General features: G+C 42.9%; 1 protein-coding gene across 1 annotated transcript in view; it reads right to left on the bottom strand.

Annotated features, from left to right (window-relative positions):
- The window catches only part of LOC308308877 (uncharacterized protein), a gene marked incomplete at both ends in the record, with an annotated part of 169,778 nt that overhangs the window by 30,353 nt on the left and 123,270 nt on the right, over window positions 1-16,155 (bottom strand). The gene's annotated exons all lie outside the window — the stretch shown is intronic.

Genomic DNA, 16,155 nt, shown 5'->3' with positions numbered 1-16,155 from the left:
GAGAGAGAGAGAGAGAGAGAGAGAGAGAGAGAGAGAGATGGTTAGACATTGAAATGAATACGCAGGACCACAGTGGAAACAAGCCCGCCTCTGGGCTTTTTGTGTTACCCTTTGAGCTCTATTGTTGATAGGGGTAGTTCATTACTCACGCCATGGAGACTGGATTTGTTTTTTTGCATTCCTAAGCCAATACTTTGATGACGGACAGCGGCTCTCTATGGAGGCACAAAGGAGACTCTTTGTGTCTCCATAGGGAACTGCTGTCAGTCATTATAATACAATCATAACTGGAACTGCACTCTGTCGAGGTGCCAACTTGCGCCTCACGTACAAGCAGGCAACACATGGCCTAATTGTGCGCAAGCAGAGCGCGCCACGAGGTGTGCGCTGCTGGCTTCATTGGATGTTAATGAAGACATTGCCAAGAACGCTCTTATATACCAAACTCTGCTGACATCACCAGTGGCATCACCAGGAATGCTGGTCCCTCAATTGGCTGTTAATGATGAGACACCGACATACAAACATAGAATCCCAGAATCCCAGCCATTTCAGGGCTACGGTCTTCAAAAAAAGGGGACATCTGCTATACCCAGCCGCAGTGTTGGGAAAGTTCACTTTCAAAATGAACTAGTTCAAGTTCAAGTTCAAAACTTCTAAAATGAACTAGTTAATTTCATAGTTCATAATTCTACATTTTGAACTAAAGTTCATGGTTCCCCAAAATGAACTAACTGAGTTATTTTTAGTTCTTTTTTTAACCATAATATTTTTATACTTTTGGCTATTTAAAAAAAAGAAAAAAAGAAAGAAAGAAAAAAGAAAAATAGACGTTGCTGCAAGCTATTATTTGTCAAAATTATTGACACAGCCCATATAAAACTAACCTGTCTTGCGCCAGATGGTGGCAGTAGTGCGTACCGCCCTACTTTACCATCTGAGATCTCTCTGGGAGAGTTGATCACACTCGTAAAGCCCCGGGCCAGACGAATCAGCAGCAGCTACGGGTGGGCTCTGAGCGGCTCTGAACCAATAGAGTCTGATTGCAGATCACGTTTGACAATATCGTTCATCAAGCGAAAACAAAGAACGTTCAGTTCACGTTCGCCCAAAATATGAATGTGTTCATGAACGATCGTTCTTTGAACGCGTTCGGATACAACACTGCCCAGCCGACTACAGTACTTGCGCGCTAGTAATTATTGTCTCAGGAATGAGACAAAAACAAAAGAAGATCGATGACATCTAGTCCCCATGGGGTGAGTAATCGATAGAAACAAAGTAATGTTGGGGGTGAACTATCCCTTTAACTGTACAATACCTTTACTGTACTTTTGGCGAACTGTTAATTAAGTAGTCAATCAATCAATTGAATGAGCTTTCTAGATCTGCTATTTTCACAACTTTTGCGTGACACTCCTGTATGATAAAGTAGGGCATGAATGAATGAATGAATACAGGGGAAAACAAAATATAAAAATAAAAACATTATATTTCATTCAGGTGTTTCTGTGTGCCAGCATTAAGTTAACTGTACAGGAGTATGAAATATACCCACAGTTAATATTACTTTCAGCTGCCGCAGGGTACCCATCTGTCAAACGGTTCCATTCTCCTGTTCTGTATGACAAGCTGTTTATTTGTTTTAACTCACCAGAAGCAATAACAATCTCTCTGAAAAAACAAAACGAACACTGGTGAAAGGTATCGGAGATCACTGGTGCTTCTGGAGTGATTAACCACTTGAACCCTTTAAGCCAAAATGTTCATGTCTCCCCCCCCCCCCCCTTCTCCGCTCCCTCCAATGGCTCCCACTTAACAATCCTTATAAGTCACATCTGCTCCCAGCTACTGCCTGCACAGAGTTGGCCACAAAACACTGATGTTGGCCTACAAAGCTACCAAAGGTATGGCACCCCCATATCTTCAAAGCCTGATCCAAGGCCTATATCCCGACTTTGGGCATAGGCCACAAACACGTGCTCTCCAGGCATCCCAGTCCAGGGACCCCCAGAAGTCAAGTTTTACGTAAAAAACACAACATTTATTCAACATTGTCCTAACATTTTTGAAAAAAAGAAAAGTGGTTAAAATCATTGTGAGGCTTTGGTCACGCAGTATAGAGTTTCAAACTGATCTTAGTTCATCATTTGACAAAAACACCCTCTCACAAAATACTTGCTGAAGTAGAAATGAAAATAACAAAAGAATATCCCAGTCAAATGGTTGTGAAGTTGCCAGAAAACTGCGTTCAGGTGGGTGACACGATAGATGTTGGATGTCAACCCGATGGTCTCAAAACGCAGAGCGAGTCATTACCGAGCGAAAGAGAAACCATTTTTTTTTTCAATAGATCTTGTCTCGCGTAATTAACACCCGACATGTGAAGTGCAATTAAGCCATCTAGGCTAGGCACATAGCGCCGTGCAGTACAGGGGTTGAAGGATTTCCATGCCTGCTCTAGGCGAGCCAGTGTGCTGCAACGATCAACATAGGATTCATTCACACCCGCACGTGATTGTCAGTGTAATTACGCGTTAGCATAATCGTCGCTGTCTCACGGACGGAAACTCTGTATGTACAAAACTGTTACTTTTCAAGAATTGTGCGTGGTGCGTGCGTGCGTGTGTGCGTGCGTGTGTGCACACGAATTTCTTTGATTATTTTATTTTCATGTTTTTCAAACATGGAAATTGTAGTAAATGGAAAAAAAAAACATCAGACACACGTGACTTTCGCTATTGGCGTCGCTATTTTTGGCCATACCACTGAGAACAAAAAATACATATATACCGGTAGTTAAAAAGGGGGAACATTAACCAGTTCAGCCCATTCCAGCCATTTGAAAAAAAAGAAAAAAAAAGAAAAACACACATGGATCTGCTATTTTCAAAAGATTATTATTATTATTATTTATATATTTTACTTTATTTTTTATGATTATGATTATATCCATAATTTTACTAGTAGGCCTAATAGAGTCTACATTGCAGTATAGCGTCGTTGTCCGATGAAAACCTTGTATGTCCAAAACCGTTGGTTTTGCATTTGGCATTTTAAAAATGATTTAAACTAGTGAAAACAGCAAGGCGTTGTGTGCTTGTAGATCGGCTGTTTTCACTACTTTTGTGTGACGGCCTTGTATGATGAAGCAGGGCTTTACTTTGCGAAAGAACATACACATTTGAAACTTATACGAGATATGAGGTTTCCACCCGACAACGACAATAGGCTACTTTTACTTTAAAAAAAACAAACATTTGAGATCTTTTCCCACCACTGTACAATTACAAGGTTTCTTCCCGACACAGTGGCACATGCAGGGTCTTGAGTCAAAGCGACAAAGAGAGTCGACCACGCCGCGTCTCTAATCCTGACCGAGGAGGCCTGGCTCAACGTGGAGAGAAAGACATAACATAATCCCCTCAGCGGGTCAAAGGACGCTGGATTTAGAGCCGTCACAAGAGCCTCCGTCTTGTTTCCTCTTCAATAGCCGTCTTGGAAGGAATTCGTCATTAATTATGCCGTCTAATGAAAGGCTTTCACGCTATTATGCGAAAATGATTCAATGTAATCTAGCCGAGGCTCTGTGTGTGTGTGTGTGTGTGTGTGTGTGTGTGTGTGTGTGTGTGTGTGTGTGTGTGTGTGTGTGTGTGTGTGTGTGTGTGTGTGTGTGTGTGTGTGTGTGTGTGTGTGTGTGTGTGTGTGACCGTGCGTGCGTGCGTGCGTGCGTGCGTGCGTGCGTGCGTGCGTGCGTGGGGCGGGCTTGCACTCCAGGGGTGTCACACCAAATCCTGGGCCCTGGGTGCAAGGATTCACTTCGGGCTCCCCATTATTTTACGCTTTAACTCTTGAAAAATAGCAAATATACAAGCGTATAGCGCGGCACCGAGTGCCGCGCTGCGAGCTTGTAGATCTCCTATTTTTGAAAAATCGTGAACATTTGTGCAAGTCTTTGAGTATTTCAAATCCTTATAAGGTTTTTTGAAGAAAAAAAAAACTATGTTTCTATGTCAGAGGTGCTCAAACCTTTTCATATGAAACACCTCCAAAATATGTATTTGGCCACGGATCCCCATCTCAAAATATTTAGTTCCAGGGACCCCCCAGAAGCAAAATGTTTGCTTAAAAAATACAAATATTTGCACACATTTCCTTGACTTTTCAAAAATAGAAGATCTACAAGCTTGCAGCGCGGCACTTGGTGCCGCGCTGTGAGTTTGTATAATCTGCTATTTTTCAATAGCTAAAGTATAAAATAATTAAGGTCCCTCCACCTTGGGCCCTAGTAACTCAGCACCACTCCCCCCCCTTGTGATGCCCCTGTTGCACTCTCTGCGGCGGAAACAATTGTACTCATATTATAAAACTGCGCTATGAAATGAATATGCAAATCACATGAGAATGACAAGAGGAAAGACAAAAAAAGACGACAAGCAAGACAGGAAACGACAGCTAGAAAGAGAGAGAGAGAACAAAGAAAAAAGACAGAGTGGCAGAGAGAGAGGTTGGTGTTTTACGAGTTACGACACCCGCAAGCTTGACAGAACACGCGCGAGATAAGGAGAAGAGAGCACGCTGCATAAATTCATGCGCGCATTACTATGCATTTATGGGAAAGGGGAATAACATTCCATAATGGATACTGGCATAACCCTCAAATACCTGGAACGCGCTAACACGAGTCGCGTTAGATTTTAACCAATTTAACCATTATTGTATCCTTCAACTATTGAAAAATAGCAGATATACAAGCTCACAGCGCGGCACCGTGTGCTGCACTGCGAGCTTGTAGATCTGCTATTTTCGTGAAAATGTGTGCAAGTCTTTGAATATCTCTGACCCGATCTTTGACCCGAATTCTAAATCCTATTTGGCTGCGGACCCCCATCTCAAAATATGTTGTTCCAGGGACCACCCAGAAGCAAATATGTGAGTTATAAATGTTCGCTTTTAAATAGATATATTCAAAGACTTCCAAAAACAAATCATGATTTTTCAAAAATAGCAGATCTACAAGCTCGCAACGCGGCACTCGGTGCCGCGCTGTGAGCTTGTATATCTGCTATTTTTCAATAGTTAAAGCATTCAACAATTCTAGGCCTAAATGGCATAAGACACCGGGGCATAAGGAAACTCTGGCGTGAATTACCTGGAACACGTACGCTGTGCAGTATATGCATCGTTATATATTTCCCCATGGCTTCTCCTATGGTCTTGTAAAGCATGTGCTTCTTTGGCTTCCAACCCTATAAATTTGCACGGGGGGCACCTTGAGTGTGCCTGTCAAGCCCCCCTCCTCCAGCTTATACAGATTGTCAGCATGCAGGCCCCTCCGTATACCCGATGCTAATTTCACTGTCTATAAAACCCCCATTTCCATAGATCAATCAATCTGCAAAAAGAAATATGTATTACCCTCGCGGACGCGTCCACCGCACGGATAAGTAATGGAAGGGCCCACAGACGGGAGGCCCAGTAAACACCGGTTGCCTCTTAGTGGCTTACTGTACACAGTAAGTCTGACACCGCTGTACACTGAAACTAGCACGGATGAGAAGAGGAGAGAGAGAGCGGATGAAAAGTAGATGGGGAAGAAATAAGTATAATAACCAATGAAATAATGTCTTTCCATGGTAGGAAACAATTGTTTTGCATGTGCGTGTGCGCGCGTGTGTGTGTGTGTGTGTGTGTGTGTGTGTGTGTGTGTGTGTGTGTGTGTGTGTGTGTGTGTGTGTGTGTGTGTGCGTGTGCGTGTGTGCGTGTGCGTGTGTATGTTTGTGAACTGGGCATGATGTCAAACTGCCCCGTTGTAACTACCACCGTTATTGTACTATAGGTGCAGATTTAAGATGCATTCACAAGTTCTGGGGACTGTGTGCTTCATTGCGATCGCAAGCTTGCATACAAGAAGGCGATGCTCACCGATGGAGACCGGTGCGTTCGGATTTGTACACTGGGAGGCGAGAGCGCACTCCTGTATTGGGTATTAGTACAGTCTACCCCGGGAAGAGGGGCGGTGTAACCACCACCCGGCGGTGGATTAAGACCCGCCGGCCTTCTAGCGGTGTGTCCGCGAGCTGCGGAACAACAACGGGTGGACTTTCAGGCTCATGGGAGCAGCTACGTAGAGAGTGACACCGGGCGGCAGTGCGGGAGTGGACTGGGAACTTTGTTTCCTTCGGTTGTTAGGGGGCTTTCGACAACTTGGGATGCCCAGAAACGAGGCAGGGAGGCTGGCAGAGTGTTGCGTTGTCTCTGCAATGATTGCCAGTCGCCATGAGGAGACATTGCTGCTTGTGCCCATGGAGGGCTGGGTGACATGACATGCTGTTGTTGTATCATGAGGACATGTATGCCGTGACTTTGCGGATGTAACCTTGTTAAACCGTACTATACAGTATGTGTGTCCTTGTACATTTCCTTTTACGTGGACATAAATAAATTGTGTGTGTGTGTGTGTGTGTGTGTGTGTGTGTGTGTGTGTGTGTGTGTGTGTGTGTGTGTGTGTGTGTGTGTGTGTGTGTGTGTGTGTGTGTGTGTGTGTGTGTGCATGAGTGTGTGTGTGCCACATGCTACTGCTTTATTCAACGCGGCATTGCAGAGATATTACGGATTTCATCTCATTATTGTCTTCCCAACAGGCGGAAATTACGGTCCTTGTTTATTAGCTGGTGTGCAACACACGCATGGCTGGCTTATTGTAAAACCTGTAAGATTCAAGGTCAATCACTGATATGAAATAATAGAGCTATACGTCCAGGGGCATAATATACAGTGCAACCGCACAAACATCAATGTGCACAAACGTGCACTCTGACTAACACACCAGCATGCATCCTTATAAAAAAAAAAAACATGCATGTACACGCGCCTGCTCACGCACACACACACACACTTACACATCAAGGAGAAGGGCCACGGAGAGAGAACATGATTACACACAGTGAGACACTTATCTCCAAGGCAAATGATAGATCACACACATGTCAACAGCCTGCAACTTGGATGAATAAATCCTATATAATGCTAGGCTATAACAAGGCGGTGCGTGTGTGTGCACGGGCGTGTTGGCAGCCTAGGTGTCTAGGTGTGTGTCTTTTTTTTCTGGTTGTTAGAGGGTTTTGACAACTTGGGATGCCCGAAAAGGAGGCAAAAAGGTAGGACAAAGTATCACACCCCAGGGTGCAATATATAAAGAGCCTCAGTCTAGACTCTAGTCCAGTATCACAGTGTTGCACTCTCCCAGCATACAGGTCTCCCGTCCCCCCAGTAATTCACCCTTTGTCAAGTCCCGCCCGTTGTCCCGCTCCTCTTCACACCCATTGGTTGCTGTGTCTTGGTGGGACATTCAGTGGGACACTCCATCCACAACCATTGTAATTCACTTGCTTCGTATTGTTATTCTGTGTATTAAATTCCCATTTCAAACTTGGTTTCAGTAAAATGGAGCTGCTCAGTGGCAGTATAGTGACTCAGCATGTTTTTAAATGTTTTTATTTCTCCAAAAACTATGTTTTAGCAAATTCAACATAAAAAGGCGGAACCAGGGCGGGACAAGGCAGATAGAGCCTGCTGGTTGGTCAGTCAGGGACCAACCAGAAGGCTAACAGGGTGAATTCATTATCTGTTATTGAGTGAGGCGTGACGCACGGATGAACGGACACGATCTGCAGGTTTTCAACAACATTTGCATTATTAAAAATGTGTTTGGGAGCCGAACTATTGCCCTGCAACTAACCTCTGAATATTTAATCCTAATCGTAACCCCAACCTCGATCTTGTCCTAATTGTCTTTCTTTAACAACCAGGTCCGGTCTATAATATCGCCACTGTCGGGCAACATTTCGATGCGAGTCGTTGTGTGATTGTTCGATCAGCTATATATTTTCACTATTTTAAATCATTTTAAAAAAGATACATTCAAAACGAACGGTTTTGGACATAAAAGGTTTCCGCCAGACAGCAATGATATATATTAAGTACACATGCACACACGCACACGCGCATACACACAACTTGTGCGCTTGTGTGACTCGCGTTTCACACCGTAAAAAAAAAAAAGAAAAAAAGAAAGTTGTGCAAAATGTCCATAAACGAGCTGTGCCCTTTCATCATATAAGTCCCTGTCTCGGTCTCACGTCTCCTTGTGAGAGTGGATTTACTGTGTGGATAATTAGCTGCTACTATCTGGCCTGTCACGGCTGCCATACGGTCCTCCCTTACTGTAAACCTGGGGGGGGGGGGGGGGGGCTACTGCATGGAACCGACAGAGAAAGCCCCCCGAAGTGGCAGAGAAAATCCTGGCACTTTGTAATTAGCCACTCAGCTTGCGTGTGTGTGTGTGTGTGTGTGTGTGTGTGTGTGTGTGTGTGTGTGTGTGTGTGTGTGTGTGTGTGTGTGTGTGTGTGTGTGTGTGTGTGTGTGTGTGTGTGTGTGTGTGTGTGTGTGTGCGTGCATCTCCAGAACGGGATAGAAGTCGTTGCTATCGGGTAGAAACCTCGCACCTCCATATTTCAACTGTTTCTCTTTTTTTTTTTATAACTTACTTTAACACACAAGAGTGTTGCGCAAAAGCAGTGCAAACAGCAGATCTACAAGCTCACAACGTGTCGCATCGCAACGCGGTGTGAGCTCGTACATCTGCTATTTGCAGATATTAAAATAATAATAAAAAAGGATATATGGTTTTTGGACATACCAGGTTTCCACCCCACAGTAAGGAATCACAATGAAGGGAGAGAGAGGGGGGAAAAGAGAAGAAGAGCCGCTCGTGAAATTCTGGTCCGTTTTATTCTCGGCTTTAAAATATTCCATTAATCCCACAATGCTTTGCTTCAGGAAGAGAAGCTGCTATAGGGGGAATGAAGAGAGAAAAATATGAATGCAGTTACTTTTTTTTACCGCTCAGTATTTCAGTGACACAGCTATAGCCTTTGACATCAGCTGTGCGTGTGTGTGTGTGCGTGTGCGTGTGCGTGCGCGTGCGTGTGTGTGTGTGTGTGTCAGCAATTAAAGGTGCAACAGTAAGTGATATTATTTTAAGTGTTAGAGCTCTTAATTCTGAAAACAATCCTTGCTAGAGTGTTCGTAAAGAGAACATGCATTTTACAGGTGTAGTACCCTGCATTATTTTGTTAATACTGTTAAAGGACAACTTTCGTTTTTTACAACAAGGGTTCATATTTTAGATTGTAATTAAAGAATATAAAAGATGAGTGTTAAAATTATTTCATTTACTTCTTTCTATTGTTTTAGAGATTCTTATTTCAGTGGTTGAGGGCATGCATACAAGTGGCTAAATATGTCATTTTACACAGAATTAGCCCAAGATACAATGCAACCTTTCATGGTTGGATGTGACTTATGGGGGCTAGAAGTGTTACTGTAAATAGCAATAAAGAAATTGCAGACTTATTGTGTCTAAAAAGACATATTTAGCCACTTGTACGCATGCCCCCATGCGTATGCATGCCCCAAATTTTAGCACAGTAAACGCAATAAAACAATAGAACGAAGCAAATGAAAACATTTTAACACTCACTTTTTCTTTTCTCTAATTACAATCTAAAATATGAACCCTTGTTGTAAAATAACAAAGTTGTCCTTTAAATGTTTTTTTTTTCTTTATTTTTTTTTACATTTTGAAAACCCTGCAACAAATGTCCTTACATTTTATAGGGGCTTTTAAGCCATGACATAATTTTGTAGTCAGACCTCCAAGCAGATTTATGGGGCTTTTAAGCCGTGACATCATTTTGTAGGCAGAGGAGAACTCTGCCCCCAGAGCATTTTCTGTCCCTTGCTATTTCAACATATCCGAGACAAAAATAACGACTAAAGTATAATTCTAACACTTTCCTTTCAACAACAAAGAGAAGAAAAATTTGTAAATAGTAAAAATAGTAAAAAGATTCACTGAAACTGGGGGCAGAAATGCTCCTCTGCCTACAAAATGATGTCATACTTAACAGCCCCATTGTCAATATCTGTCCCTCGCTATTTCAACAGATGCGAGACAAAAATAACGACTAAAGTATAATTTTAACACTTTCCTTTCAACAACAAAGAGAAGAAAAATTAGTAAATAGTAAAAATAAAGGGATTCGCTTTTTTGGGGGGCAAAAGTTCTCCTCTGCCTACAAAATTATGTCAGACTTAACAGCCCCAATGCTGCTTGTTCAGAGAGGGATGTTATTGGGGGATTGAGGTGTCAGTCAACGTGAGCCAACCTATTGAGAAACAGAGGGGGCAGGACTTGACAGAGGAGCTAGAGACTGGAGGGTTTTCAGAACAAAGAGAGTGGACAAGCAGAGTCATTAAGTGTTTAAATAAATCGGTAATCTGTTGCATTCCAGTTAAGAGCCACATGGTTTGCATCAGTGTGGTATTGTACCTGTTTAAGCCTGTAAGGAAAACAGGAGAGTTTGTGTGTTTTAGTCAGATGTTTAGTGCAGCTGCTGCTGACAGTGTAACCTGGCTAAATGCTAAGCTAACGCTAAAAACACAACAAGTTGGTCTGTCCACTGAAGCTGGTGACTGCAGGAGGAGAAGAGTGCCTGGAGGATATCTGTGTTTTTTCGCACCAGGTTTTGAGTGAGTACAGTATGAGTAGCCTACTACTGTATGTGAAATTGATAAGAAGAGAATTGTTGTAAAGGACATAAAGTTAATTTAGTGTATGGGTTTTCCTTTAGGATGTGCTTCAGGATGTTGCTGCACCAGCTGTGGTAATAGAAGTGCTCATCTGGAACCTGGTGTTTGGACACTACTGCTGCTGCACAGGGTTCTAAGGAACTGTGAGTAGGCCTACAGACTATAACCACTGTGGATTTTCCCTATGAGCTCCAACAGCACGCCAACGATACTGGTACCATAAACTGAGTCAAACAAACCCCAGGGTATTTTTATTTTATTTTATTTTATTAAGGAGTCGTTGTATTTTATTTTGTCAGGGTCAGAGGGACTAGGCAGGGTCAGTTCACATGTGTTGCGGATATTCTTCTTTTTGTTATAAAATTCTATTCTTGTGTCGGGTGTTTTCATGAGTAGTTGTGAGTTATCTGGTATAGATATGTTTAATTAGTGTTATTCAAAAATAACAGTATAGCTGTACAATAAGCTAACTGGGCCTTTTTGCTCCTGAGCTAAGTGATATGCCACATTCCATTATCACAGTAGAGCAGGGGTCTTCAACAGGGGGTCCGCGACCCCTAGGGGGTCCGCAGAGGTACTGCAGGGGGTCCGCGAAATTATTGCTTAAAAAAAAAGGAAAAAAAAAAAAGATTTCAAAAAATGTTTTTTTTTTCTTTTTTTTTTACATTTATGTTAAAAAATAAATCATGATTCTATCCATTTTGAATAGGTTGAATACATGATTACTATGCAATTGACAGATTGTTGATATTATTGACATTGGTTCTCAGTTAAAAAGTAGTATGTTTAGAAATGGTAGTGGTACGGCCCACCCTGCTCGCTGTAACTTGTACATGTTTAAAATAAAAAATATGTCGTAGCCCCGACCCCCCCACCCTACGAGGTGGTAGGGGGTCCCTGCTCCATCTCCCCATCAGTTTGGGGGTCCCCGGCCTGAAAACGTTGAAGACCCCTGCAGTAGACACATTTTAACATTGTATTTTGTTGCCATCACCAATTCCCTTTCTATGTTAAAGAGTGTGCTTTAATATTAGAATTGAGTGAGTGGGCTACACAGGTCAGCGTATACCAATGCATTGATGAAACTGGAACACTATCAAATTGAAGTTGATGAATGGGTATACTCTCTCCTGATTGGCTGGAATTGGGAACCTACCTCAATGTGTTTTCCTTTTTATTTAAGAGCTTTCTGGGAGCTTTCCCTCCTGTTACTCTCTGTCATGAATTAATCAGACTATAGTCTTTATTTTGAAATACATAATGTATAATGATAGGCCTACAAATCAGCAAATTTCCATCAAATGTATCTTAGCAAATTTCAGGCTCCTGCACATCACAGGCAAGCTGTTTTTCTTCTTGTTTTCGGTTCAGTTCTGGGACAATGTTTATGCTTTACGGTAAGTTTTTACTTAGTGCATTTCTATGCTTTTCTGTATGTTTATGCTTGCTGCCACTGTGGCGCAAAACTGGCTGGCTGCCTGGCATGCCACTGCCCTGGGCGTGCGTCCTTGTGTGTGTGTGTGTGTGTGTGTGTGTGTGTGTGTGTGTGTGTGTGTGGGTGTGTGTGAGAGAGAGAGAGAGAGAGAATGCCACCAGGCACAGGTGATATCGTTCATTCGCAGATGTACTCTGACATTTCCCTTCAGCTCAACGCCAAAAGCAACCTAAACACACGGCACATGTACGTACGCGCACGCACACGCACGCACACACACACACACACACACACACGCAGACCCCAGGGATACAACACGCCAGAGGAGGAAATGTCACACTGAACCAGAGACACAGGGAAGGCCATCATTTAACAAGCTCCATCCGCTAGACACACCAGCACCCCCTAGAGGCAGACTTGGAGGCAGCCCTCCCCAAACACCTTCCAGTGAGAGCAACTTAAACGGTAAAGTGTACGTTTAACTCTCATTACGAATGGAAGGTTAGTGAGCAATGAGCATATTACATTTTCCAACACATTTATTGTCACATAAAAGAAAGAGGAGAAGAAAGAAACAATAAAAACATGTAAATGGTTATTTCCAGTACGACGAGCCGCTTCCAGATGGTGCACAGTTTTCCAGATGATGTCCTGACCCCGGAGTTAATTACATAACAAGTGCAAACAGGGAGCGTTTGTGTGTATTTGTGTGCAGGGGCGTCACAAGGGGGGGTGAGGGGGGAGTGGGACTGAGTTACTAGGGCCCGAGGTGGAGAGGCCCTCATTATTTTATACTTTAACTATTGAAAAATAGCAGATGTACAAGTGTATCGGAGGTGATCCGAAACCTCACCACCCGGCTTCGAACCCGGGTCTCCCGCGTGAAAGTCCAATATCTTAACCATCACACCAAAGAAATATCCTTATGGAACGAGAGCAGATACTAGACTTTTGAGGCTTTAGGCTGGGGCTGCGACTCTCTCCGCCACACTAGCTCATAGCGCGGCACCGCTGCGAGCTTGTAGATCTGCTATTTTTGAAAAGTGATGTGTGCAAATCTTTGAATATACCCAAGCGAACATTTGTAACTCAAGTTTTGCTTCTGGAACTAAATATTTTGAGATGGGGGTCCGTGGCCAAATATGTATCATTTTGGGGGTCCTTCACATGAAAAAGTTTGAGCACCACTGATATAGAAACATAGGTTTTTCAAAAAAAAACTTAAAAGGATTTGAAATATTCAAAGACTTTTCAAGATTTTTCAAAAATAGCTGATCTACAAGCTTGCAGCGCGGCACTCGGTAATAATGCGTAATAATGCGTTCCCAGTCTAAATGGGAATGCCCCTCCCTCTATGAAGAATATTCATGGGGGGCCCGCAGTGAATCCTTGTACCCAGGGCCCAGAATTTGGTGTGACACCCCTGTTTGTGTGTGCACTGCATTGATAGCAGGCCTTGTTGTGATGAAATGCGAGGCGTGTACAGCAAGGAACGGCACGCTGCGCTTCCCTGCGTACGCATAGAGCGATGTAAATATTTCTATAAACAAACCAACTGTTGTGTTGAGCCGTTAAACACACGGGGTTCAATGTAACTATTTGCCCGTGAGATTTGATTACAGGCCACGTTTGCCAGGTGCGTCCATAATTGTGTTCGCAAATGGAGAGCCGGGCAGCGAAGCTTCCCCGGGTCTGTTCGCTTTAATTTGCTCGCGCACTCAAGAGTTACATTCCGGAAAAAACAAAGTAGCGTGCGAAAACAGATGTTTGCATTTCATTTCTTCTTCGCATTACTGATCATCTCTGCCAGGGGGCCCGAAACAACCGAAGGCGAGGGATTGTGTTTTCACTCGGCGTGAGCCTGTCTGTGTCAGTCCGTCTGTCTGTCTGTCTGTCTGCGAACAGACAGACACACAAACAAACACGCAATACTACCAGTATGCCCAGGAAGAACCTCCATTCCAAATATTTTAAACCGGCCTCATGGTGGCACTATAAAACCCTTTGGGTGCGCCGTGAGCAGTGTTGCCAGGTTTTGCGAGAGGAATAAGCAACCAGGTCTAACGAGCCCAGAAGAAGCTACTAGGCCACATGAGCAATTTAATTCTTTTAGATCATATACTGGCGGATTGAAAATAACCAATCTATAAGCTTGCAACATGTTGTGACTTTGTTCGTCTGCTATTTCAAAACAGATCTTTTAAAAAAGGGGTCGCTTATTATAAGCCGATATGGCAAGACTGGCCGTGAGGCAAGCCCAGGTGTGCCTTGGGATTTTGTGACAGCAATAATTACACGATAACATATTAACTAAGGCTGGGACTTTAACTGATTAATTGCGATTAATTAATTACAGAAAATTAACGCGATAAAAAAATTAACGCATTTTAATCGCACTTAGTTTTTGCACCACAGAACCTTCAGTTTCGGCCATACCGATCATAGCGATGCACCAACCAAGAAGAGACAACAAACGCAAAGCGAGAAGTAGCCGATCAGAGTGCTTTGCTTGGCCCAGTGGATGCGAAATTTAGATAAAAAAACACACTCGTTGATTCACTCGTACAACAAAAAATGCTTCTCAGGTCAAATATCGATGTGCGATTAAAATGCGATTAATTTCGATTAATTAATCACAGAACCTGTAATTAATTAGATTAAAAATTGTAATCACATCCCAGCCCTAATACTAACTAAATATATACAACTATACAAAAAGTGATTATTATTATTATTAATAATATATTGTTTTAGGTGACTATATCTGTAATTTGTGCTCACTCATTGCCCAATACAGCGGCTACAATCTTATACCGTACTAAATGATTGTGATATGATCTAATCAAGTTATATGAAAGCACTGGATTAGATGATAGTGATGTGACAGAACGAAGCTGTTGTTGTCAGGAGTGGCAGTGCGATGATGATGGACGTGACAGCCAGCCGACAGGGACATGAGGAATGACGAGGACACCAGATGACGGAGGATAAAGAGTGACACGTTTACAAAACGGAGCGGTGCCTTCATCCCACCAACAGAGATAAAGTGTCTGTGTGTGTGTGTGTGTGTGTGTGTGTGTGTGTGTGTGTGTGTGTGTGTGTGTGTGTGTGTGTGTGTGTGTGTGTGTGTGTGTGTGTGTGTGTGCGCGCGCGCGCGCCCGTCCGTCCGTCCGTCCGTCCGTCCGTGCGTGCGTGTGTAATGCAGTGCAGTGTAGTGTAATGTGGTGTACTATTCTGAGTACTATGTGAGTCTATGTGTGCATGAGCATGTGAATGTATGGTGTAGGCAAGCACTTCAGGCTATGCATGTTTGCATAATGTTTGTGCACGAGTATGTGTGTGCGTTCGTGCGTGTAGCGTGCGTGCACAATGCGTCACATCGGAACGTGTTGTGAACTTGTAGATCTGCTATTTTCAAACCTTTTTGTACTTTTACTTGTGGTACTTTAAGTACTTTTTGATGCCAACACTTTCATTATTTTATTCAAGTATATTTTGAATTCGGGACTTTTACTTGTAACAGAGTAAATCTACATTGCTGTATTGATACTTTTACTGAAGTAAAGAGTACTTTTTCCACCACTATAACCTGTGGATTTCTGACCTGTTTCTGCTTATTATGTGGACCTGCCGTTGTGCTGCTGTGTTGTAGCACTCTTTCCACCTTATGTCTAATCACATGTACTGCCTGCTGCTTTTTATTCTATTGTGTACAGTACGTATAGATTTTTCTTTTTCAATCTTTCTTCTTGCTCTCTCTCTCTCTCTCTCTGCCTTGTTTTAAATGTTTTTGAGCCGTGAGTCGGCATTCCATTGGGCGGAAATACCTTGGAACGTTGAAAAGTGACACAACAGAGGACATCCTGACCCACATGGTCAAAATGTGCAACATGAGAGTGCGAACGTGTGTGTGTGCTTTTCGTTTTTGATCGAAGAATTTATTAGAAGATTGCAATAGAAACAAGTACAGTTTCATGACAGTACAACTCACTGGTACAAGGTCAACTAAAAGGAGATCCTAGAAAGCTGAAGCTTATTTCCACAGGAACCACACTTTAAGTATC

This window comes from Nannobrachium achirus (assembly GCF_963921795.1).
Source record: "Nannobrachium achirus genome assembly, chromosome: 23".
NCBI lineage: Eukaryota > Metazoa > Chordata > Actinopteri > Myctophiformes > Myctophidae > Nannobrachium > Nannobrachium achirus.
Note: the sequence above shows the minus strand (reverse complement) of the source record. Positions and strands in the feature narration are given on the sequence as shown.